The following is a 27,278-nucleotide window of genomic DNA, read 5'->3' on the forward strand; positions in this document are numbered from 1 at the left end:
TCCATTTACAGCCCTTGTTATTTTCTCCCTTTATTTTCACCTCTTCTCTTCTTCCTGGCTTCCTAACTCCTGGGTATCTGACTCCAGTACATCTGCAGCTTCTCAGCTGGGCTGTTTATGGGGTGTCAGATCCCTACATATCGAGAACTCTTCCTGTCTCTGGGAATTAGATGTGAAGAGACAGAGAACAGGGCGCGAGACCACGTACACCTTAGTTCTGAGTTAGATCATCTGAAAGCTATGTTCCTGGACCTCGTTATCTCAGCTTCCCACAGAAAAGCATCCGATGAATTAAGATTGAATATCATGTCTTCAGCTTTTACAGAGGGCAGCTGACACAGAAATGTACTTGTGAACAAACCTGGGTGTTTTGCAAAAGCACAGTGGAGGACTTTATCGTGTTGCCCAAAGTCCTTTTTATAAGAATCTGTAAGGCTTTTGTTTCTCTGAGTGAACATTTTATTGACAGTGACAAGAATATCCCATACTTTGATGGGGGACTCAGGACTGAGTCTGGCCCCCAGTGGCAGCCTCTGTGACACCCTGGTGATGGGTGGCATCGATTTCTTTGTTCCTTTCGACTGATTTTGACCCTATTTTTATTAGTTATTTTTCTTTTGTATACTGTGGTTTATTTTCTAAGTTGCCTCAAATGTTTATGGATATGTACATGATGCGTTTTTTCCTACTTCCATACTCCTCTATCTACCTACTTACCTTCCTATCTATGCATTACTACCTTCTTAGCTATGATGTGGTCCATTTCTCCATCAGACTGAGCTTACTTGAAGTAACTGAGTTGTTTTTCTTTTCCTTCTTGGCCTGATTATTCAGATATTTCCTACAAATAATTTGGAGGAAGCAGAGAGAGAGATGTGTGATGCAGCTTGACTTTGGGGTGGGAGATCTCTGGCTGATTCCAGCTGTGCCTCCTGCTAAATATCTCTTCCTGGATAAGTGATATATTCTCTAGGTGTTTTAGTTTGGTCATCTTTAAAATGGAATCATTATATCCGTTTTGTCTATTGAACAGAGGAATAGGTATTTTGGTGTGTTAACAGATACGGTTGGAGGGGAAGTGGTTTGGGAGGATGAAGCCTCTGGCCAGTGGCCCACTCAACTCATTTGGCAACGTCGGGGTATAGTTAGAGGGACTTGAAGGTTTTCTAAGTGCTTCCCTCCATTAACCCTAATATTTCCACCTTTGGATTCTTTTTTCAGAATCCTGTAGGAAATTTGTGTATTTCATGGGTTATTGACTGAATGAAATCAGATTTCTATTTTGATTTAGCTCTCTTCCATTTTTATTAAAACTTTTGAAGAAAATGAATTACTTCTTATTAAGTTTAGATTACTACTAGCTTAGCCACAGTTGGTAAGTTAGAATGCCTTTTCTGGACCTAATGTCATGGGTAGATGTTTTCAGATGAGCACGTCTTCCCTGACTACTGCGTGGTCCACAGTTTGCTGATGTACTCAGCACAAATCTGGTCACCTTTTGATGCTTCAGGGCATGTTCCTTGTAGGGGAGAAATGAGGCTCTCGGGTGAGAGGTATAGGATGAATAAGTGGTCATAGAGGGTAGAATGGGAGGGTGGAAGGTTCTAGAGCACTTAGTTTTCAGTATCAGGCCTGAGATGAGCTTTCTCAATGAAGAATGAGGGAAGTTGGTGAGAACTGGGGCTTGTAGCATAAGAATTGGCTGAAATGGACTTTGTGGAATGTGGTCCTCAAATCTATTTGCAAAATAGTGCCCTTTTTTGCATGCTTGGAGCAGAAACCGGAGAGACTTAGGGATCCCAAGCAGGAAGCCAGATCCTTCATTGCTTCTGCAAAATTCCACCAACCTCCCACCTTATACATGGGTTCCTTAGCTCTGTGGGGCAAATGGGCATGTATTACCATCTTATTTATGAGGAGAACGAGGAACCAGAGGGTTATGTGATTTGTGGAAAGTCACACAACCAGTTCTGGGCAGGGCTGAACCTGTGAGCGAGTGTTAGGAGAGAGAGTCCTCCTCAGGCTGCATGTGTGCTTGCAGGGTGAGCCAAGACCCCCCCTTTCTCCAGGCCACCTTCAGAGTTGTTCTTGCTGCTGGTACTCTTGAGAAATGAGATAATGTCTTCCCGCCCTCTGACCCTAAAAAGCAGACTTGTTTACTGTTGGCTGTGAAAACAGTGGATTCCCCAAACTCAGTGTTCCTGAACCATAACAGAAACCCACTTTACCTGTAATACTGATCTGGGCCCAGGATCACTCCTGTGGACCTTGAGGGCAAGAGGAGCTGGTGCCAATATGCTGATGCTCATACCACCTGCTGTGTTGTGAGTCATACAGTCCTTTGTTTCTGACCCAAGAGCTCATGTCTCCTGCTGGTATCCATAAAACAGAATCAGGCTAACTTGTGTAAGTGGGGTAAAGTCACATCTTAGACTTGAGACCTAGTTTCCTGAATCCTGGGTGGAGCTTCTTCCACAGGAATGCCTTCTGTAAATACCTCAACCTAAGGGGAAGGAACGGTGGCCACAGAGCTCATCTGGTGGTATGACTGGATCTGCCCCACTTTCCTACCTTTTGATTTTCTGGGCCTGGTCTCTGTTAGCAGGCCTTCCACAGGTATGGATGATAGGTGGTTGACTGGCTCATTGGTAAATAGAGATCCCTAGAGGCCAGTGAAGGCGAGCCAGTGGAAGGGATAAGGAAGGAGCTGGGAGGCAGAGAGATTGGAAAGAGGAGGGGTAGGATCATTTGGCAAAGACATTTACTGTCTCTTTACCATTTTCTGTCCTTTCATACCATGACAAAAGGACTAAGGGTGGGGAAGTTGCTCTCCTGAGGCAGCAGCATCCTTGAGGATCTAGGGAATGGGGGAAGGAGAGCAGGGTTAGTGGCAGGGGGCACTGTGTGAGGGAGGAGGGCTGCTGGAAGACTCACTTGGGGAGAGATCCCACTGTGTGGTCTGGGGTAGAAGAGGGGAAGCAAGGCCAGGGCGGCATCATAATCTCACCTGTAAAATACTAAAGTTAATTGTCACCTTGCTGACTAACTCCTTGCAGGAATCTAAAGAAATCTTAGTGAGGAAAACTCTAACCACGAGTGAGTGTTCTGTAAGCCTGATGAGTCTCCTCAGACACATGGGCCACAGAGAGTGAGGTCAACTCTCCCCAAGACATATCAACCACTAAAAATGGTGTCTTGAAATGGTGAAATGATAGCAGGTGTCTTTTTGAAATAACTTTCCCTTTATTGACTAAAGATAGGCCGCTGTCATAAACCCTTTAACTGCTCATCAAATATTTGGCTAAGATTGAGTAGTTTTCTTTCAGGGAAAGTTAGAATTCTTAAATCATTAGCAAATGAGAGGTTTGTAAAAAATTTACCAAAGCACTCTCTATGTGTATACACAATGGTTAATGGTCAATAAATAGACACTTTATTGCCTAGAGGTTCTGTCTAATGTTTAATTTTTAAAAATTGTACCGCTTCTATGAGGTATCTAACATAGTCAAATGCTTAGAAATGTGGTTACTGGGGGTATGGAGGAGATGGAAATGGTGAGTTTCTTTTTTTTTTTTTTTTTGAAATGGTGAGTTTCTAAATAGGTACAGAGTTTCAATTTTGCAAGATGAAAATTTCTGCTGTTCAACAATGTGAATATACTTACCACTAGTTTATGTTATGTGTTTTTTATCATAATCAAAAAATTTGTAGAGGACATCAATGTAGAAAAAACACAGGATTGATTTTATGGTTTTAATTTCCCTGGTTGATTTAAATTCAAATGTTCATGCTGTGGGAAGAGGAAAAGTTTAGAAAAGGAAAAAACTTCTTTTTCACTGAATTTTAGAGAACTCCTCAGACTATTGATAAGTATCAGTTAGTTCAATGTCTGCTCAATCTATGGGGGTATATGTACACCAAACAAGCACACACACATACAAAATTTGAATATACTTCACATTTCACTAAAGGTCATTGCATATTTTCTTGTGTGAAAGGAAATCATATCAATGCTGATTCATTTTCCGGTCTTTATAAAAGATCACTGATTAAGCGAGACACTTCTGTGTTTGCATTCAAAATGAATGAGAAAGCAGGGTCCTGAAGAAATAGCTATAAGTTCATGTTCATAGCAGTATTATTCACAAGAGCCAAAAGATGTAAGCAATTCAAGTGTCCAACAGATGAATGGATAAGCAAAATGTGCTTTATATGTCCTTGAAAGATTATTCAGCCTTAAAAAAGGAAGGAAATTCTGACACAGGCTAAAACATAGAAGAACTCTGAAGACATTATGCTAAGTGAAATAAGCCAGTCACAAAAAGACAAATACCGTATGATTCCATGTACATGAGATACTGTCGTGGTCAAATTCAGAGACAGAAGTAGAATTGTAGTTGCCAGGTACTCGTGGGAATGATGGGTGGAGGGGAATGAGGAGTCATTATTTAGTGAGTAAAGTTTCAGTTTTACAAAATGGAAAGAGTTCTGGAGAGGGATGGTAGTGATGGCTACCCAAAAATGTGAATATACTTAATGCCACTGAGCTGCACACTGAAAAATAGTTGTTGTGAATTTTGTATTCTGTGTATAATTGAAAAGAATAGTGATAAATGATGCTAAAAAAAATCACAGGTTAAGGAAAAAACTCATCAATGTTATCATTAATTTCCAGCAGCCACTGGTGGAAGCTCCTAGGGTGCTCTTCTCAACATTTCACAGGCTAAACGAACAGGGTCTAACATGATCAAAATGTGTAAGTCTTGTCTCACTCTCTCTTTTGACTCCGTGGTCATCTTGTTTGAGGAGCTGAGGTGGATGAAATAAACAGGACCTGCCTCCTGCCCCATTTGGTATTCTTCCCATATTCTGAAGCACTTGAAGCTTTCTGTTGTGCACATATGTGTGGAAGATTTTCTGATATCAAAGGTATTTTTATCATTAAAGAAAGTCTTTGATTCAGCCATAAATAATCATCTCTAAGTGAGATGTTCAAATGTCTCATTTGTAAAAATTGGTGATTCTTAAGCGAGACCATCACCATATTGACCTAAGATGTCTGTTTAGTACTGCCCTATGAGCCTCGCCAGGGTAAACATGAGAACTGGACGTTGGCCTGCTCCCATCCAAATGAATGTCACCCATACCACTAGCCCCTGTTGACAGATGATTGTGTGATGGGTAAGCTGTTCAATGAGAACTCTTACTTTCTCCCACAACCACAGAATCCTGTGTTGCGTTGTATGCAAAATTCCTGCCCAGAAAAGAGCAGTTTGGGCAGTTAAGTCTGCTGGCAAAGCCATGATGATGGTTGGACACATAATTTAGTCCATATTTAAAACAAAACAAAACAAAACAAAACAACACAACAAACCTGTGTTTCCCTGATCAGCACTCACCCATAGGTATTTAGTTGAATTAAAGGAAGGAAATGATGAATTTAATTCAAGTAAAAAAGAAATGAATAATGGATTTCTTAATCCAGAACAGAACAGAGCAGAGCAGAGCGCAGCATTATAGAAACAAAGCACTATGTCAAGGCACTGCAGCCTTGAGTCCCCTCCTTGGTGTTAAGATCTTAACTGCTTTGTTAATTCTCAGTGAATAGTTAACCAAAATGGAAGAACTTGGGAATATTAGGAGCCCCATCTATCTCTACATTGAGTTGTTTTGATCTCCTTGGTTGTTGACTTTTATCCTGTCCTCATGGCATCATTGTCTCTTGGATGTTTGGAAGCCCTTACAGTGATGCAAGTCTTCCCTTCCTCTGGCTGCGAGAGCACATTGGCACAATCCAGAGCAGAAGATTCAATGATTGTCATCATCTCTGTTTTACAGATTAGGAAAGAGAAACTTCAAGAAGTATTTTGCTCCAAGTCACAGACTGAGAAAGGGGTAGACTTGGGCCTGATCCCAGGGAGAGAGCCCAAGCTTATCCTGTGTGCTGTGTTGCTTTATGTCACTGGGAAGTTGGCTCCCTATTTCTTCCAGTCTCACTCAACAAGGACCTTGCGTGGTTGCTTTCCAGATTAGGGAACCCCCAGGCTGCACTCAGAGATCTGTGGGCACGAGTGGAGTCTCCTGCTAGGCTGAGAGAGTAGGAGTGCAGAGAGCCTTGGGGCTTGGAGCCATGATCTAGATGAAGCTCAAAGTTCTGGTTTGGTTTTTCAGTCTATCCTGCCTATGGTACCAACCGACTTCTTGCTGGCAACACTCCTCTTCTTGTTGACATATACAATATCTCCTTAGGGGCAGCCCAGGTGGCTCAGTGGTTTAGCACCTGCCTTCGGCTCAGGGTGTGATCCTGGAGACCCGGGGTCGAGTCCCATGTTGGGCTCCCTGCATGGAGCCCTTTTTGTCTCTCTCTCTCTTTCTCTCTCTCTGTCTCTCGAGAATAAATAAATAAAATCTTAAAAAAAAAACACAATATCTCCTTAGGATATAAGCTGGTTCTGGAATATGGATTTGGGTGGCCTCAGGCCTGTGCGACCATTAAGATCTAGAACCTCACCTCTGTTCTCCCCTGACATCCCATCTTCCTTGTGGGTTGGAAAGGTTTTCTCCTTCAACTCTTAAATGTGAATGGATAAGAGAAGTGTCTGCCCACTTTAGGAGCAAAGGGTGCTACCTTGTTGTTGTCAGGGATCCTGAGTCCTTCCAGAAGAGTAGTGGTCTGCCCCTCCCCTACTGGAGCAGGACACACCCCCTTGCCCTGTCCAGGACTTAGCAGATACCTCTACACTTAGGTCAGATGAAAACAGTAATGACCAGGTCATGAATTTGGTAATGCAGCTTAAATACTTGATAGAAGCAAATCCTTGCTAAAATGTTTTTGCTTCATTCCGGTCCTCCAGAGTTACTTCTTTACACTTTCCTTTTCTTGTTATCTTCTATCTTTAGGCTCAGTAGCCACATAGTCTTTGGATTACATCTTCTTGACTACTCTCAGAGGGCATTGTTTGCAGTGATGTCTGTCTTTTTCAGATCTGTTCTTTTTCATGTGTATGAGTTCTCTAGGTTCTGTTGTCCATTCCACTCTTTTCTCTGAAACATACATTTATTATAAGAAAAGTGTTAAATGACAATCTCATAGGGCATCGTGGGATGCACTACAATATTCCTTAGTTATGTTCCAAGCTTTGAGTTGTTGACATTCAGTTCATCTTCTCCCTTTTCTGCCTTTTTCCCCTGGGACTTACTAGCTCTATTCACCTCTGGATACTGAAATTTGAACAGATGCATTTTCTTCACAAGTAGTGCATCTGGTCCTAACTCAAATGTCATCAACTGTTCAGTTAACTCAGATAGTACCTTCCTCCCTGGAAAGCCTTCGATTTGTCTCCATCCCCCCGGGCCCTTTTTTTCTCCCAGGACAGTTGTTTTGAGTCTGTTCATTATCAATGCAGATACTTGGTTGAAATTTATCTTAATCTTTTTCCTTCCTTTTTTGAAATTCTTACCCATTTTCCAATCGCTTCCTGCTTCCAACTGCAATTTCTTTTTCACGGTCTTCTTCAAACATCGTTCTTTAACCTCAAGTGGTTTAGATTCAACGCAGCCAGGATGAGCTGGGATTCTGGAATGTGCAATGTTAAGGTACCCAATGTTTCCCATTGGCTTACAGTTGATTTGAACTTTGGGTCCCACATCCCCCGGGATAGTAGAGAGAATCCTGGGGTCGTGCCATGGAGAAGAAAAGAAGACAAAAGAGGAGGGGATCCAGGATGTGGTCAATTCTGCATCTGTGTCACGGTCTTGTACAACCAGACAAGACTTGTATGCCAGCTATAACTGTGAAATTTGGGACAGTTTGCTTACATAAGGAAGGAGGTGAGGTCATGACATTCCTAGCATAGGCCTTGAAATGGTCTGAATGTATGTGTCCTCTCAAAATTCGTATGTTGAAATTCTAACCCCCAGTGTGGTGGTATCAGGAAGTGGGGCTCTGGGGAAGTGATTAGGCCACCAGTGTGGAGCCTTCCAGAATGGTTAGTGCCTTAATAAAGAGACCTCAGAAAGCTCTCATGTCCTCTTGCTTGCCAAGAATTAGGCAACCTGGAGGAAGGCTCTCTGTAGAATTGAACCACTCAGGCACCCTGCTTTGGGATTCACTGCGAGAAATAAATTTCTGCTGTTTAAGCCACCAGGTCTATGGCCCTTTCTTATAGGTACCCAGGCTGACTAGGACAGGCACTATGGTTTACCAGTAGTCCTCAAGTTTGGGGAATGTTCCGAGTAGCTTTCTTTGAGTTGAAGTGGGAGGAGAAACATGATCGAGTTTGATTTTCTATTACTGGTAAATAGAAATTAAAAGAGGTCTGCATCTTTGGCACTTTAAAATTAATGTTCTGTTTCTATAAGCAATGTCATAAATATGAGTGGGTCATACTCTTCACAATGAGATGAGGACTTGCTTTAAGTTCCTTCTCTCTGCCAGCAACATGTGAAATTCCTTTCCTGCTCAGTGTTTGCATGTGTAAGAAGTGTTCACTCTTGGAACCAGAGTGTTCTCACCAGGAGCCCAGGCCTGGGGCCAACAAGCTGGGCCAACAATCCAGGCTCTGCTGCTTCCCAGTTGGGTGGCCTTCTGCAGGTTGCTGAGCCTCTCTTTGCCTCAAGCAGGATTAGCTACACAGTGTGCAGGGCCCAGTGCAAAGTGAGAATGTGGGGGTAAAATACATATAGAACATTCTACCACATATGTGACCCCATAGGTCGTCCCCTGTGAAGCAGGCCCTGGTCTGCATCTCCCCAAGTAGATGAGAATACTGCTAACAGCTCCCTCTGAGGTGGTTGTGAATCCAGCGTGCCATTGCTAACAGAGTTCAGGGTGAATATTAGTGTCACTCACAGATGTGACGCAGGGGTTCAGAGAAAGAGCCTCGTACTGGGGTCAGTTGGCCGACAGCTTAGCTGGGCTGAACCAAACTTGTGGCATCTCGGGCAAGTGTCCTCAAGCCACTTCTAACAAGCTCCCAGGGGATGCCTAAGCTGCTGGTCCAGGGACCACATTTTGAAAACCACTGCTCTGGATCAGTGTTCTCAGTCTTGTATGCACATGGGAGTCACCTGGAAACCTTGGGAAATGCCGATGCCAGGGTCTCCACACCCAGGGATTCTGATATAACTGGTCTGGGTGTGGTGTGGGCATCAGGGTTTTATAAAATGTCCCAGATAGTTCCAGGTGCAGCCAGTGTGGAGGCCTACTGCACTGTGCCACATTCTCTCCCGACATATGGAAATGAAATGAGGCAATACGGGCCCAGTGGCTGTGGGAATAGGCAGTTATGTCTCCTACCTAGAAACACCAACTCCAGAATTCTACCAGCTTAGAACCCAAACCAGATAGTCAAATGCATTTTTGAGCCCTTATGCAAGATTAAGACAAAATCAGAACCAAAGAAAATGAATAACAGATGTCTGAACATGTCGGTGCTTTAAAAGTGTTTTTCATCTCTGACTTTGAGAAAAATATTAGCTGGAATCAAATAAGAGGCAACTCCCAAGGCCAGCTGGTGCCCTTGTCCTACGGTGCCCGGCATAAGTAGAAGGAGGTATGGGGCCTGCAGACCTCCCCTAGGCAGGCATCCTCCAAATGGAAGTTCTGACTTCATTCTATTCCTTCCCATAAAAAAATGCTAGCTATCTATGTGGTCATGTTGCTGGGAAGCCAACTATGGGGAAGGTGTTTAAGGAGTGTTAGTCCTGCTAATGACAGGGATGCCTGACGTTTGGGGATAGAGTTACCAGATTTAGGAAGAAACAGCCCCCTCCCCTAAACAAAACAAAAAACAAACAAAATTCCCTGAGATCAAATGCCTAGTTACACTTGAATTCTAGATAAATGAAAAAGTTTTTACTTCCAGTGTGTCCCATGCAACGTTTGAGATGTGCTTATACTAAAAAAGTATTCATTGTCTATCTGACTTCCAGTCTCTGTGGGCATCATGTGTTTCATCTGGTAGTCCTATCTGAGGAGGGCTTCGTTTTTGTCTGGGTGTCCCCACAATCCAGGGCACATTTCTTAAATCACCACCCCCTCCCTGAAGAGGTAGAAAAGGTATTACTCACAAAGAAACATTCTGGGGAGCTAAGTTACCCATTAGCAAGATGGAAAGACCAGGTCTAGAATTTGATTCCCGTGATTTGTAGTTTTGTGGTCTTTGCTCTTCATTATTCTGAACTTTATCAGGAAAAACAATCTGAGGGAGCTGAGCCCTTGGCCGAGTGGCACCCAGTTAGTTGTGTGTCTTAGCTTTATTTCCGTTTGGGGATCTCTGACCTCCTAAAGACAATGCATACAGTTGGAATCAGATTTACTGAGTTGTGGAAAGGACTGGTGAGGGGGGCAGCCAACATGCACCTTGGAAGCCCTTCCGGGCTCTTCCAGGACACTCTGCTGTTGGCCGCATGGGGGCAGCAGAGGGCAGCAGATGCCCAATTTGGCGGGGGGTGGGGGGGGGGTGGGGGGATGGGGTGTGCTTTGGGCAGAGGGGAGGTGGGTGCCTGCAGGACCAGGACAGCTCCAAGGAGAGGGCAGGCCCCAGTGGTTGGGAGGCCCGGACCAGTGCTGTGAGGTTCAGCCTCAGAGTGGCCTAATGAGTCACCATTCCGAGCTGGGAGTTTAGTCAAAGAATGCAGGGTCCTGGCCCACAAGAGGGGGATAACTGCTCTGGCCAGATGGACCTCAGAGCAAAGGAGCCAGAGTCCCTGCTAGCCCAGTGTTTCAGGAGCACTGAATGTTCAGTTAATGCTCAACCTGGGGTGGGTCATGTTTGGAAGGGGTTAGGGAGGCAAAGAGTTATTTTCATAGCTCAACAGAAGGAGAAATAACCTTCGATGTCTTCCTGTTTTGTTCAGTTGCAAGTCTATATACCTGACCATTCTTCCATGTGCAGGGTTGCTGGAGACTGTGTCTTGCTCAAAGGGGCCTGAGACCAAATGTTAGTTTAGCTGGGGTGAGAAAGCACCCTTTGCTGTACTGATTCTCAGCAGTCAATCTATTCATGTATCCAGGTGGGAAAGAAGACCTCCCTGGCCCTGCAGTCTAGACCCGCCTTCAGTGTGTGGGCCTGTTTCTGGGCCTGCAGGTACCTTTAGCACTGGGAGGCCCAGGGAGCCTCACAACTAACATCGATACAGCCTTTCCAACCAGTTACTGCATAAAGAAAACAGTGTCCGGTCCAGGCATGTGCGTGTTGTGCATGTGTGTGAGGAACATACACATATATATGGTGTGTGTAGTTTCTAGACAGCAAGAAACTCCAGTTGAGTTTTGACTCTCATACCATCCCACAAATATTTTCTTTTTCATCGTGTCCTCTCATCATGGGTCGGATACTGAAGAGTCTCATCTGGTCATTGATTATTTTTGTTCGACGTCTTCCCTGGGTTTCTCCCTGCCTGTGTCCTTCTGCTATTAGACAGGATTCTCAGACACCTCAGGCACTTCCATGGCCCAGCCATCTTCAGTGAGGTCGTGGGGACGGGGCACCTTATCCTGCATCCCTTCTCCTGCAGGTCTGAAACTCACACCCTCCTCAAACACAAAAGGCTAGTGGGAGAAGAGGGTTAGGCTTCAAGGTGGGAGTGGAGACTGCTCCCAGGGGCCGCACAGCTGACAACAGACCCCACATTTGTATGGTGAGTTATGGTTCACAGTGTTCCTCTATTACCTCATTTAATCCCGGAACCAGAGCAATAAAAGTGTGTGGTCCTCACACAGTCCTCCATGAAGAGCCTGATACATGGAGGTAGACAGAAGGACAGAGGACACCTCTGTTTCCCAACTGAATTGAGATTTTTTTAAAAGATTTATTTATTTATTTATTCAGAGAGAGAGAGAGAGAGAGAGAGAGGCAGAGACACAGGCAGAGGGAGAAGCAGCAGGCTCCACGCAGGGAGCCCGACATGGGACTTGATCCTGGGCCTCCAGGATCACGCCCCGGGCTGCAGGCGGCGCTAAACTGCTGTGCCACCGGGGCTGCCCTGAATTGAGATTTCTATCCTTGGCACCAGCAGGTGCCAAGCAGTGGGGGGAATCAGCAGATCTAATTAGCCGGGGTAGAGAAGTTTGCTATGTTCCTGGCTCTTTTGAAAAAAAAAAAAAGTAATTAAAAAGGATCCCTTTGGGGATCACTAAGTTCTGTCTACACACATGGACAGTTTCTTTAAAAGAACAATTTTCTTTTTCTTACTATGCATCACTCAGTTGAATCCTAATTTTTTTTTTTTTAAGATTTTATTTATTCATGAGAGAGAGAGAGAGGCAGAGACACAGGCAGAGGGAGAAGCAGGCTCCATGCAGGGAGCCCGACGTGGGACTCGATCCTGGGACACCAGGATCACGCCCTGGGCCAGAGGCAGGCGCTAAACCACTGAGCCACCCAGGGATCCCCCTAAATTTTTTTTAAAGATTTTATTTGTTTATTCATGAGAGACACACAGAGAGAGAGGCAGAGACAGAGGACCCTGGGATCACAACCTGAGCCGAAGGCAGACGCTCAACCACTGAGCCACCCAGGTGCCCGGAATCCTGCATTTTTATTTTTCTAATTTTTAAAATCTATTTATTTTATTTTTTCAAATCCTGCATTTTTATATCATAGAGAAATAATGCACTTTATGGCCAGGCTAGGAGATAGATCTAAGCAAAGACAAAAAATAAAGGCAAAGCCACGTACAGTCCATTGCCCCGTTACAACCACGGTGCACAACCAAACGCCCTCTCCACCCCGTCTAGTCTCACAAACTGAGATCCTTCTGTCCACGCAGTTTGTACCCCATTTTCCCCTTCGCATGTACGATCCGCATTTTTGTCCCTCGTGAAAGTTTCTCTGGACATCGCCGAGACGGTTGCACGCTGCTCCCCCGCGGCAGGCAGAGTTACTCAGCACCGCTTTGCTTGGACGCGTCCTATCTTGAGTGTCCAGAATGGAAAATAATTAGGGCAGCCCTGGACAGCCCTGGAAAGGGCCAGATCTTTCCTTCTGAGGAAGTGACTGACCCAAGTTGCCGCAGGACTGTGCGACTGGTACCCTCCCCACGAGGCCCCCACGGGGGTGGGCAGGGAGCAGGAGGTCTTGGGAGTCGTGGGCCGGGCCTGCTCCCTGGGGCGCCCCGGGGCTCGGCCCTCTCCAGTGCTCTCGGGCTCCATGGGGCGCCTGCGTGTGACCCACAGGCTTAGGTATTGATTCATGTCCCCCCCACACTCGGATGCATATCTGATGTGAAATTAGTAGGGGAAAAAGGTGTGCTGCCCACCCTCCCGGGCCTGCGCACCAGGCGGCTGGAGAAGTGAAGGAAGAGCTCGAGTTACAGCCTCAGCGGCCGGCGGCGCGAGCACAGGCCTTTGATAACCGGCATTAGTATCTCTTTCATGTCACTGAACACAGAGCAAGGCTGCATCAAAGGGGCTGCTTCAGAAGAGAAATTGTTGAGCAGGCTTGACCGGGTGGAACAGTGCTGGCGGGGGCAGGGTTGGAGGGGGGTCAGCCCTTGGGGAGCCGGGCAGCAGCTATGCGGGCTGTCCCCACTGCCCAGGGACCCCGGCCACCCTCCCCTTGTGCCCGGTGACCAGCCCCTGGTGAGGAGGAAGCATCAGGGACCCCCATGCCTCCTCCCCCACTGGCCACCCCCCTCCCCCGTGTCCCCAGTGACCAGCCCCGTGGTCAGGAGGAAGCGTGAGTGTCGGTGGCCAGGAGTCTGTTAGGTGCAGCTTCTGAGCTGCTGCCCACTTCAGTTACACAGACTCTCAGATTTTTTTTCCTTTCCCTAATCTTGACTTTTTCTTAAAGTTAATCTACCAGTAGATACTCGTCCTTTTGCAGACACACTTGGGCGTCCAACACAAACATACCAAAGAACAGCTCTTTGTTTGCTTGCCTTCAGGAATCCGGCTCAGTGAGTACCCCAGAAACTGAAGGCCTTTCTAACGATTCCCAGTCTTCTGGGCCGGAGCCTCCCAGGGCCAAGTGACCTGCTGAGGTTCGATTTCGTGCACATGCGACATGGCTTTGCCGGTCGAGCACGCGGCAAACTTGCCTCCAAGGCCGGCCACGGTCCGCGCGGGCTCTCAGCATTATTTAGTCTTAACTGTGCTTTGCTTTTCCTTTAACGTTTGCATTTTAAATGATGTAAAGTGAAGAAACCGTTACCAAGAATTCCTGCATGAGAACGGACACACGTGCGTGATGCGATGTGTTTGAAACAGTGGACACCCAGAGGGAAGACACCAGGCAGCACTTGCAATTATTTCCATGAAGGGGGTGAGACGGGACAGGTGGTCCTCCTGAAGAATTCCTGACCTTCGGCTAGCAACGAGCAGAAACGCCTGGTGCGAAGCATGCGTGCTCACGAAGGAAAGGTTCAAAGCCATCTGGTGAAGTTTTACGAAGATTGCAGAGTCTCCCTTCTGTCCTTCAAATGCTTTTCTTTGTCTTGGTTTCTCTTCTGTTAGATTTCGTTGGTCTTGTTCATTCTATCAACCCCCCCCCAGACTTTATTATAGATCAAATCTATTCTTTTTTATTGAAGTATAGTTGACATATAATGTTACATTAGTTTCAAGTGTACAACATAGTGATTCCACGTCTCTACATTATGCAGCGCTCACCCCAGGTGTGGCTACCGTCTATCCCAGCACACAGCGCTACTACGGTATCAGTGACTATATTCCCTATGGTGTGACTTTTATTCCCGGGACTTCTTCATTCCATAACCAGAAGACCCTATCGAGCACTCCCCTTCACCCATGCTGCCCAGAACCCCCCCTTCTCTGACCGTCACTAGTTTGTTCTTTGTATTTATGAGTCTATTTCTTCTTTTGTCTATTTGTTTGTTTTTTGGATTCTGCATATGAGTCAAATCTTATGGCATTTGTCTTTTTTTTCTCTGACTTATTTCACTTAACATGACTCTCTAGGTCTAGCCATGTTGTCTCAAATGGCAAGATCTCATTATTTTTTATGGCAGAGTAATATTCCATCATATATATATGTATATGTATTATATAAAACACATGCCATCATATGATATATGATGGAATATTAAATATATATTCACCACATCTTCATCCATTCATCTATTGACGGATACTTGCTTTGCTTCCATATCTTGGCTATTGTAGATAATTGAACTGCAGCAGTCAGGCAGAAAGCTCAGTTGTAGAAAGAATCAGAGCTGCATTTCAGGTATGGGGCGTGAGTAGCTACTAGAGGCAGGACAAATCCCCCTGTGGGTGGGAGATTGGCTGGTCAATTTAGACATACACTTTTTTTTTTTTACATATTCTTTTTATGTAGATGGAAGGACTGACCTATTTTTTGGAGATGTGGTATTGGAGAGTAACAGAGGGACAGTGTGGGAAGTACATTTGGGGAGGTGCTGAGAATTTTGTCTGTTTTGATTCATACTTTGGAATCACGGGTAACAAATATCTAAATTGGACACTTGTCAAATACAGCCTGGGCCTCGGCCATGGCAGGGTGAACTATTTTACTGGGTAACTAATCTAGTCGTAAGTTTTATGAGCAATCTCAAAGTAAGCCAGCATGAGCCACCTGAAGCTGGGCCGATTTTGTTATCCTCTGTAAGACGTCAGCCCTTGGTGAATGCACATGCAGAGCTGTCCTGGGTAATTGTTTTCCAACTGGCCTGCCCCTCTGTCTCACACCGACTGTCAGCTTCCTTGCTGGGCACTGGCTCGTGGAGTCCAGGTGGGCCCTTCCTGTCTTCCTTTTAAAAAAAATCCAGCCAACTAGGGGAGCAAAATTTCTAACACTAAACCCCAGTGTATCAGTTTGAAACCAAAACGATATACCTTTAATTTATTGAACTAGAAAAAAATGCAGGCACCAGCGTCTATTTAATTCAGCTGCTCTCCATTTCATGCCTGACTTTCTGGCAGCCCAGAGAATAAGCAGTAAGACGATGAGGGATAAAGTGGAAGAACCTCCCTACAAATGCTAGTGATAAGACCCAGCCTGACTTTCCCCACTCAACCTGCTAGGGGGTCACATGTCATCTGCTCCCAGAGATGGGATTTTTGGTGGTGCCAGCAGTCAAGAGCACCTGACTCCTGAAAGCAGGTGGAGGCTATCCTTGCCCCCTCTTTGCTCCCATTTTCTCCAAGTGTTTCTCCTTTATAATATGGAGGTAATAATATACGGCCTGCATTCTTTATAGCGCTCTTGCGATAGTAAATTGGGATCATGTTAGTTACTCACTTTCCTATTTTTCCCCCAGAAGCACAAAGAAAAACATCCTAGTAAGAATAAAGATATTTGGTTTCTTAAAAAGCTTAACATGACAGGTACTTGTAAGTTTTAGGTCGAGAGAGCCTGGTAATTGAATACGGGCCACTCACCGTTCATTCCAGAGCCGTGTAACGTGTGCCCACGATGTGCCAGGACTGTGCGGCATGCCAGGTAGAACCATGAACGAGGCAGACACATCCTTGTCTCCCACAAGTCCAGGACCACTGAGCAAATAATTGCAAGATGATGTGAAATGCTATAAAAGGAGAGTGCCTGGTGCCATGTGAGTGTGTGGGGTGGGCGATGGCAGGCCTGGCAAGTCTTTTCAGAAGTGAAGCTTCAGCTGAGATCTAAAGGAGATGTAAGAGTTAATTAACCAGGCAAAGGAAGAGGGAGAGCATGGCATTGGGAATCTCAGTGAAAAAAAATCTATGGGTTTTGTCAGCACAATGCCAAACATTTAGATGGTTGGTGGCTCTGACTTTTTAGCTGATTAAAAAAAATTGCTGACAGCTTTCTGTACATACAATCGAAGGAGCTGCCCCAACAGTCAGCCATGTAGACATTACCACGCTGGAGGCAGAGTTTAGCTGGTCAGATTACCAACCTAAGCGGTGACCCTCCCAGTTGACATGGATGTCTACACCTGGGGACCCCAAGTCATGCAGAAGGAATGCTGATACTGTCTACACTGAGGGCTTCATGTATGTGCTGTTCACTTGTGAAGAAATGGGAAGACTCTCCTTTCCAGGGGCTGGTCACAGCCATTGTTCTGGCTCTTGGATAAGACCTTAAAGTTCTTGTCCCAAGCCCTATCAGATGAAAGAGGATTGACAAAAGAGATATTTCTTCAGCAAAAAGGAGGAGTCAAAATGTGACAATCTATAACTGAAAACCTGCTGAAGATGGATGCTCATTTATCCCCAGCTGAATTCGAGGTGTCGTCTGCTATTGCCGCATGTCACTTCAGATAAAGTGACTATCACGTCAGCCTGGGAATAGGGTTTCTGAGGACATGGGACTTCCAGTGTCCAAACTGGGGTAGTCCCACCAAACCTACTTACAGAGTTATCAGGGGAATTGTGTTTTCCAGGTGAGGAAAGCACAAGGTGTGTGAGTACTTCTGCTGCCCCCAAATCTTCCAGCCAATGTTTTCATGAAATAAAGGTCCATGTGCTTAGAGAGATACATATGCTGCTCCCTGGCCTATCAGCTCACTGGCCCTTGGGTATGGTCTCAGAGGGCAAGGCAGAGATGAACTCAAAATAGGCAAAGTGACTTTAAAAACGAACCCAAATGGAACAGCTCTGAAGAAACAGCAATGACACAAAATGTGGCACGTCTCTTTATAAGTTAAGAGGATAGGCCTAGGCATGCCCGGAGTGTCAGCCCCAACTCTGTACACACTGTTGAGATCTCTAATCTGTATAGATCAATGGGTAACAGTGTGATCGAGGACATGGGAGCCCTTTTCCTTCAGTAGTCCCATTTTTTTTTTTTAGGATTTCATGAGACACACACAGAGAGAGAGAGAGAGAGAGGCAGAGGGAGAAGCAGGCTCCATGCAGGGAGCCCAACATGGGACTTGATCCGGGTCTCCAGGATTAGGCCGTGGGCCGAAGTCGGCGCTAAACCGCTGAGCCACCCGGGCTGCTCCAGTAGCCCCATTTCACATCATAAATATATATGGAAAGATATCTATATTTCTTGTTATATTTCTGAAGAGTTTTAAAAGGTTTTCTATAAGTTATACATTTTTGTTACATTTAAAACAACTTATTCATTTTGTTTTTGTGATTTTAAGTTTACTGTATTGGTGTATATTTATGTAAGAGTAGAGTTCATTTCCAATTGACTAACTGACTTCACATTGTATTTTATAGACTTGTGCTATCCAATACAGTAGCCACTAATCCTGTGTGGCTGTTTAAATCTAAATGAATTTAAATTAAATAAATAGAGTGACATCAGTAAAAATGGTGCAGTGAGGACTTCTGAAAATTCTTTCCTCCATAGAAGCAATGCAAACATTGGCAAAAATAGTAAGAATCAACTTTTTCAGAACTCTGGAAATGAACCAGGCTTGCAGCAACCCAAGGAGTGTTCAAGAAAAATAGCTAAATCTCCATAAGAACAGTGAGCTTTATGATGTTTTGACTTGCACTGTTCCTACCACCCCACCCCCTGCCCCCACTCCATTGTAGTCTTGAAAACAGATAGCCTGTGACTTATGGTGAAAACCAGCAGCCTGGTAGCCACTAAAGAGAGCAGAATGGGATTGGATCTCCTTCAAAGGCCCGTTTCCAGAGAACTGTCATAATTTGATCCATCTGCTTATTCCCTGGAAGACCCCACTTTTTTTTAATAATAAATTTATTTTTTATTGGTGTTCAATTTGCCAACTTACAGAATAACACCCAGTGCTCATCCCGTCAAGTGCCCCCCTCAGTGCCCGTCACCCATTCACCCCCACCCCCCGCCCTCCTCCCCTTCCACCACCCCTAGTTCGTTTCCCAGAGTTAGGAGTCTTTATGTTCTGTCTCCCTTTCTGATATTCCCCACACACTTCTTCTTCCTTCCCTTATATTCCCTTTCACTATTATTTATATTCCCCAAATGAATGAGAACATATAATGTTTAAGACCCCACTTTTTTTAAAAAAGATTTTATTTATTTATTTGAGACAGAGAGAGTGAGCAAGAGAGAGAGAGAGAGAGAGAGAGAGAGAGAAGGAGAAGGGGGGAGGGGCAGAGGTGAAGGAGAAGCAGAATCCCTGCTGAGCAGGCAGCCCCGAAGCAGGGTTAGATCCTGGGACTCCGGGATCATCATGACCAGAGCCAAAGACAGACTCTTCACTGACTGAGCCACCCAGATGTCTCTGGAAGACCCTATTCTTAAGGCTGTCTTCATTTGACCTGACATAGAGCTTGCCAGATGTGAACAGCCTTTACCCCAGGGGTATTTGTCAAAAACAATGAGACGCCATTGTTGAACATCTCAGCTACCTGAGGCACTGGATAATAGTTGGGGCTAACAAAAGGTTAACCGAAGAGTTTAAAATGGGGTGTCCTTATGGAAATTTGAAAAGTTCACGGGACTATAGAAAGCCATATTCATGCATATGTTAGTTCGCATGACTGCACAGGGATCTACACATCTCAGGAAAGACTTGATAAGACTATAAGCTCTCATCTTTGACTAACTTTGGGGCTCTGTGCAAGTGGGAAATGAAGGATAAGGCAAAGGTGTAAACTGATTGGATGCACACAGAGCTCCTGGCAAAGACTTGGAAGACTTCTGGGTTCCAGGCACTTAAAGATCACTCTTTCTGATCATTAGCTGACTACAAAGCTAACCAGCAAGGGACTTCAGTGGCCACGCACAACAAGAAATATAGAATTAGTTCAGAAAAGTCACTAAAAAACAATAGTAGCAATGAATAGCAGCTACAAAATTCTGAGAAAGGGAGAGTTTCTACATTATATATTATTTAAAATATAAGCATTATGTTACATATAATATAATTTCAACAAAAATTATAAGACGTGAAAAAATGGAATATGACCTATAAAAAGGAAAAAAAGCAATCAATAAAAACTATCCCCAAGGAAGCCTGTACATTGGACCTACTAGACAAACACTTTAGGTCAATTATTTTAAATATGCACAAAGAACTAAAGGAAACCATGAGAATAATGTCTCACCAAATAGATATTATTAACAAAGAGATGGAAATTATAAGGAAGAGCCAAATAGAAATTATGGAGTTGAAAAGTACAACTGAAATGGAACATTCACCAGAAGGTTTCTATAGGAGATTGGAATAAATAGAAGGAAGAATTGCTGAACTTGAAAATGGGTCAATTAGTATTACCAAGTCTGAGGAGCAGAAAGAAAAATGAACAAAGCCTAAGAAACTTGATGAAAATAATCAAATGGACCAACAAAAACATTAGAAGTCCCAGAAGAGTGGAGTGGATAGAGAGACAATGAAAGAGAGAGAGAGAGAGACAGAGCGAGAGAGAGAGAGACAGAGAGAGATTGGAGAGTATTTGAAGGAATAATGACTGAAAACTCTCCAATCTGTATGAAAAACATTAATATCCAAGAAACTTAATGAACACCAGTTAAGATACACTCAAAGAATGTTAAAACTGTTGAAAGGCAAATACAAGAGAAAATCTTCAAAGCACCAAGACAGAAACAACATATAACTACGATAGATACTTAAGATAAAGAGCTTTCACATAATTATAATTTTTTTTTTCTGTGGTGGAAACAGTTAAGTGGATGATATATTTGAAGTGCTGAGAGAAAAACACTGTCAGCCAAGAACACTGTATCTAGTAAAACTATCCTTCAAAAAATGGAGAAATCAAGACATCCCCAGATAAACAAAAATAGAATTTGTCCTAGTAGATGTGCTCTACAAAATTTGAGAAGTCCTCAGGCTGAAATGAAAGGACACTAGGCAGTAAATCAGTCCATGCAAAGTATCAAAAGGGCAACTGCCAAGGTAAATATAAAAGATGGTGTAAATACACTTTTGTTTGTAACTTTTTCCCCCCTCCTCATTTAAGAGACAACTGCATAAAACTGTAACATAAATCTGTGTTGATGGACATACAAAGTATAAAGCCCTAATCTGCTTGGCAATAGTGCAAATGAGGGAGGAGAGGCCAGGGCTGCACAGGTGTAAAGTTTTGCTACTATTGAAATTAGGCTGATATTAATCTGAGCTAGGTTGGTATTAATCTGAGCTGGGTCATTATACATTCAAATGTTAGTTGTTACCTCTGGGGCAACCACTACGAAAATAAGTAAAAAAAAAAAAAAGTGACAGAAATTACGGGATTTAAAATGGCATCATCCCCCCTGCTTTTTTTTTTTTTAAGATTTTATCTATTTATTCATGAGCAAAGCCCCAGCCACTTCCCATGAGACAGTGAGAGGAGTCAGGAAAGGGTTCCTATGTAACTTGCCATTTCAGCCAGCTATGAAGGGAAGGAGACTTCAACTTTTGATGGCCTAAACATCCTCCCTTTGTGTGATACCACCTCCCCCCTCCCCAGTCTGACAATTTTATTTATTTATTCATGACAGACACACACAGAGAGGCAGAGACATAGGCAGAGGGAGAAGCAGGCTCTCCCTGGGGAGCCTGATGAGGGACTTAATCCCAGGATCCCGGGGTCATGACCTGAGCTGAAGGCAGATGCTCAACCACTGAGTCACCTAGGCACCCTGGCATCATCCTTTATGCCTATTACCCAGCACAAAGCAGCTCCACAGTGTTATTTCCCAAATACTCACCCTGGTTTCATGTCTTCCTTATCCTTAGGAACAAGGAGCTTCTGCAGAATGGACTTTGAATTGTGGATAATTTAGTCTTTTCCAAGCCATTTTTATTAATTATCTAAGTAAACAAATAATTAGACAAACACATCCATACATTCTCTTATGTAAATTTGCTTTAAAATAAAGTATGTATACATTTTAAGTGAATACATATATATATATATGCATATTTTAATATTTTATTTTAAAGAAGTTCAAAAAAGTTCTATTCTCATCCTCATATTCTATAGTTTCTCTCCAAAAGGCAATAACTCTCATTAGTAAACTAATTACTACAATAGTAAACTAATATATACTGTTTGAAAACTATGTACACAAAATCTCTCTCTATATAGATATATATATTTCTCTGTCTATACATATATGTATATATATATGTATGGACAGAGAGAGAGAGAGTGTGGTGGGGAGGAGCAGAGGGAGAGAATCTCAAGCAGACTCAGAACTGAGCATGGAGCCCAATGCAGAACTTGATCTCACAATAGTGAGCTCACTACCTGAGCAGAAATCAAGAGTCCAATGCTTTTACCAACTGCACCACCCAGGTGCCCCTCTTGGTTATTTTTGATCCTTGCTCATGTAGGTTGACCTCATTTTCATTCTTTCTGTTATGTACATATTGTATTGTGAAGATGAATCATAATTTATCATATGTCTTATTGTACATTTAAGATGTTGTTACTGTTTTTGTATTACAAATAATGTTGTGGCGACCATCCTTATACAGACACATTGGCAGACTTTTGTGAGTGTGTAGGGCAAATTCCTAGCTGAGAAATTTCTGAGTCAAAGACTTTGTGTATTTCAAATTTTGATAAGTTTTGCTATATTGGCCTCCTAAAAGGATATTCCAAATTCCATTTCTAACAATAATACAGGAGAGTGGTTATTTTTTACCCTCACTAATATTTGGTATTATTAAACTTTTAAATATATATGAATAGATAGGCAATATTTCACATAATTTGTATATTTAATTTTCAATGAGATTGAACATCTTTGTCATGGTCCATTTCTATTTTCGTTTCTGTGAACAGCCTATTTGATTTTTTACAGAGTGTTTTAATAAGATATCTTTTTTTATTTAGTTGTAAGAGAAGCCAGGCTTTTGAATCTTAGTTACACTTATCAAGTTTGGGGAAAATTCTTTTATTTTAAAGGAGCTTTTTAAAAATATTTTATTTTGTTTTTATTTTATTTTATTTTATTTATTTTATTTTATTTTATTTTATTTTATTTTATTTTAGAGAGAGACAGCATGCACATGAGAAGGCGTGGAGTGGGTGGAATGGGAGGGGCAGAAAAAGAGGGAGAAGCAGGTTCTCTGTTGAGCAGGGTGCCAGACATGGAGCTTCATCCTTGGACCCTGGGATTGTGACCCCAAGCCAAAGGGAGATGTTTAACCATCTGAGCCACCCAGGAACCCTGGAAAGTTCTTAATCTGTATTGAATTTCCTTCTTTTTTTGTGTGAAATAGGAGTGGATGGTTATACCTCATGAAGATGTGAAAGGGAAATGGCCTTGCACACCATTGGTGCTCAGTAAGTATTAGTTTTCCTTCATCTTCAAAGCAACAAAGGTGAATGCCCAATTCTCCTTCTGCTTGGAATCTCTCCACCTCCCTCTTTTGCAATCAGCCAGAGAAAACACTGCTTTTAAGGGTCACCTGGATAATTTCCCCAAAGGTCAGATGTGCCATAGAACGTAATCTAATCATCGGAGTGGTAGCTCTTCATACTCACAGGCTCTGGTGATTACACAAGGAGTTCTGGGATGGTGTCCCATGTTGTAGAATTCTGATTACCACAGAATTGGGACTTTTCTGTTTCATTTTTCTCAAATGCAGGCTTGGGCAGAGTTCTGCTAAATCGAGTAGGTGATAGTTGAGCTTGTGAGTGGAGAGGCGGGAGAGAAGCTTGGAGCTCCCCCACCAGGACCTCTGTTCAGTGTGCCCCAAACCTGGGATCATCATTTTGGAAGTTACAAGTTTAAGGCATTTAGGTTATTTCTAGAGCTCAGATGCTATACTACAAAGGGCAAAGCATCAACCAATGAGAACCTTTCATAAACAGTTTATCAGGGTAGCTTTTGCTGAAGTAGAGTGCTGAGCAAATGAGCCACAGGGAGTAAAAAGAAGCAGATCCAGGAGTAGCTGAGCGCTTAGCTGACTCATACAAGATTATGCCAGGCTGGGATTCAGATCCAGGTCTGTTTGACTTCAAAACCCAAAGGCTCTTCTTTATAACATTCTAATACCACTGCCACCCATCAGGCCAGCCTGAGAGTAATCACGGTGAAAGAGCCTGGCCCTCTTGCTTTGCCGGTCCATGCAATATGCAGGGGTAGCTCTGACTTTGGGAACTCAAACTTCAGTGGTTTCCCAGACTCTTGCTGCAAAATGATGAGCACAGGCCTTTGAATGAGCAAATTCATGAATTCATACCGAAAGAGCCCAGAGCTTCCTACCATATTTCACAGAAGAGTCGCGCCTTTGCAAATACTGGGCTGCCAATACCAAAAAAGCATTTTGGTGAGTGACTTTTGTAGAAAAGTATTCCCCAAGTTCTAACAGAATAGATGTTTTGGTAAAGAAAAAAAAAACCCCAGACATTCTTTAGAGTTCTTCTGGGAGCCATCTTGGGAAATTCATGTACCCTTTCTGTGGCTGCTTTATATTTAGTAACACACGCAGACACAGACACACCATGGCAAGCTGATTGCAAAAGGAGACTTGATGTTGCCTTTCCGTTGGGTGGTCTGAGTGTTTATAATGGAGTTGATGCAGCAGTTGGGTAATTGCTTATTGGAGAAAGTGCCAGATACATTCTCAGAGGCCTTCCCCTCCCTGGACTCCTACTCAGTCACGGGCTGAGAAATCAAAGGTGGCTACCTCTTTGGGCTGAGATGAAGCCTCGACAACTCCTCCTCACCCAGAGTCTGCGAGAACTATCCTTGTCTGCTTAGGAAAAGAGGACGAGAGATGGTTTATAATGGTTGGAAGAACTTGAAGACTAAGCTAGAATCAGATAAACAAATGAAAGGCACTAAATTATCTACAGCATCTAGCTTTATGTAGATTCCAATAAATAACTCACGGTTTTCAAACTGCAGGGTGTGTGAGAGCACTAGGGAGCTGTTAAATGTTAAAATGGAGATTGCTTACACCTATTTCCAGAGGGGTTCTGATTCAGTTGGCCTGCCTCCAAAAAGTTTTAATAAATTGGGGGGCACCTGGGTGGCTTAGTTGGTTAAGTGTCCACCATTGGCTTGAGTTGTGATCCCAGGGTCCTGGGACTGAAGTCCATGTGGAGTTCCCTGGTCAGTGGGTAGCCTGCTTTTCCCTGTCCCTCTACCCCTCCCCCTGCTTGCTTCTCACTCTCTCTCATAAACAAGCAAACAAACAAATAAATCAATAAGTTTTAATTTTTAATAAGTAGCTCAGGTACAAAAAGGAATTTTACCTGTCTGGTAAAATTGAGCTAACTGAGCTTGGTCAGAAGAAGCCAGGTGCATGCAAGGAGTTGGAATTCATAACTCTGTTTTAAAAGAGAAGTGGAGAAATAATTTGAAAACTCCAAATGGAGAAATGGGTTGGTAAATTGTTGTGCAGAAATGTAATGTTTTATTATGTAGGCAATAAAAATGGCACATATATATTCATATTGAGAACACAAGCAAAATGTGTATTCATGATGATTACAATGATGTGCACAGGTAATGGGAAGGTAATAGAAGAAATAGACATGATTGTCCTTAATATTGTTTAGCTTCATCGTTTAGCTTCAGTTATTTTCTAAAAGTGTCCACCACAAGCTCTGTATTAAAATCGTCATATATTTTCATTTCATATCGATACTGGGCTCTGTTAACAAATGCACAGAAGATGTCATTCCTATCACAAGAAGCTGTCAGCCAAGTGAAATACCAAGAAAAATACCAAGAGAAATCCAGAAAAAGATCATAGGATTTCTGGATAGAAAGCTTTTGTTTGAGTTCCAGCGTTAGTACTGAAGTTGGGTGTTGGCAAATGCCTTAACTTCCCTTTGTTCCGGTTTTCATATGTTTAATATGAGAATAGCAACAGCAGCAATAACCATTTTCACCTCAGGAGTTGTGATAATGGTTGTATTAGGGTAACAAAAACGAAAATGCATTGAGAAACCTTTCTCCTGGGAGTTTTGTTTTGTTTTTGTTTTTGACCTATGAGTTTGGAAACTCCTCTTTGGTCTGTTTATTTTTTATTTTTATTTTTTTAAAGATTCTTAAAAAATTTAGTCATGAAAGACAAAGACATAGGCAGAGGGAGAAGCAGGCTCCCTGTGGGGAGCCCAATATGGGACTTGATCCCAGGACCTTGGGATCATGACCTGAGCTGAAGGCAAATGCTCAACCACTGAGCCACTGGGTGTCCCTCTTTGATTTGTTTAATAGCAAGTTCTTGTAACTGAACATCTCTGAGGCTTGTGTGTGTGAGACAGCATTTCCTCATGGAGGATAGAATAGCCTCAGGATGGTCAAGCACAAGGTGTATCTCAGCCTGGTGCATCCTTCAACTAAAACCATGTCCACTGGCCTTGACATTCAACAAGCTCCTCCCTTCTTTTTCTCTACAGGATGATGTATAAAGACTGCCAGGATAGGATGCACATGTCACATGGAGTGTCCATTCCCTTCTGCCTCTCCAACACCTGTCCAGCTCTGGTTGCAGACCTAAGGAGTCAGGTGGCCATTCCCTTGTGCACAGGCCAGCACTTCCTCAGGTCTGATGGGATGCTTGTGTGGGTCACTGCCTTGACAAGTGTGTCACCCTATTTGCTGGTAGACTCCAATAAGGCTGGAGAAAGCAGCAGACTGTTGTTCTCATGGGAAGGTAGGAAGCTAATGCCCTCTCCCCGCCGCCCCCGAAAATGGAGTGGGAGAGTTAGCCAGATTCCTCCAGTGAAGCCAAGAAGTCCTAGTTAATTTCATGGTCATTTCCACACTGTTTATCAAAGAGTCTCTGCTCCAGTGTAAAGTTCCCAAATATGGTATTTCCCCGAGCCTGGCTGGGATGTGGCCAAGTGCCTGAGACATACAAATATTTACTAAATAAGCAAATGCACTTGGAAGTGTGTTCCTGCCTGAGCTTTAGTACAGTAGTCACTGACACTCGTTCTCAGAGTGAGACCATTTTATGGACTATTCCCAGCATGGGAACATATCATAGTCCAGAGCATGGGGGACATCACATTTTTCTAAGGGAAGGTGACGTTTTATGTGCAAGGGGGCAGTAGTGACTTCAGTGTCTTGCAAAGCAGGGTGGGACAGAGGAGAATGTGGCCGGTGGCATCAGCCTCAGTGAGACTCAGGCTAGAGTCTCAGCTTTGGCATATTTGGTGACTTCCTGTAAATAATTCACTCTCTCTGAACTCCTGTTGCCTTATCTATAAACGAGGGACAGCAGTCCGCATTCCATGGGGTGTTGTGAGGATTAAGGGAGATGATGTACATGAAGCATCTGGCCAATACCATGTGCTCATGAAATACGAGTTTTCCTTTCTTTCGAATTTTTGTATTTTTTTTATACCTTAGGGTTCTCCCAAATCTCACATTTCTTCCCCAGGATTTTCCTCTGCAAGCCTAGTGTGTGTATGCAGTGAAACTCAATCTACATGTTCCTCATTT

The 27,278-nt window shown here is 43.5% G+C and overlaps 1 long non-coding RNA gene across 1 annotated transcript; it reads left to right on the plus strand.

The window, feature by feature from the left end:
- Window positions 1–1,929: 1,929 nt before the first annotated feature.
- On the plus strand, window positions 1,930–26,478 carry LOC125755486 (uncharacterized). Its single transcript, XR_007412186.1, has 4 exons — window positions 1,930–2,616; window positions 4,676–4,756; window positions 23,092–23,155; window positions 26,228–26,478. It is a non-coding gene; the product is annotated as an uncharacterized LOC125755486 (long non-coding RNA).
- Window positions 26,479–27,278: the final 800 nt, after the last annotated feature.

Source organism: Canis lupus, chromosome 7 (assembly GCF_003254725.2).
Source record: "Canis lupus dingo isolate Sandy chromosome 7, ASM325472v2, whole genome shotgun sequence".
NCBI lineage: Eukaryota > Metazoa > Chordata > Mammalia > Carnivora > Canidae > Canis > Canis lupus.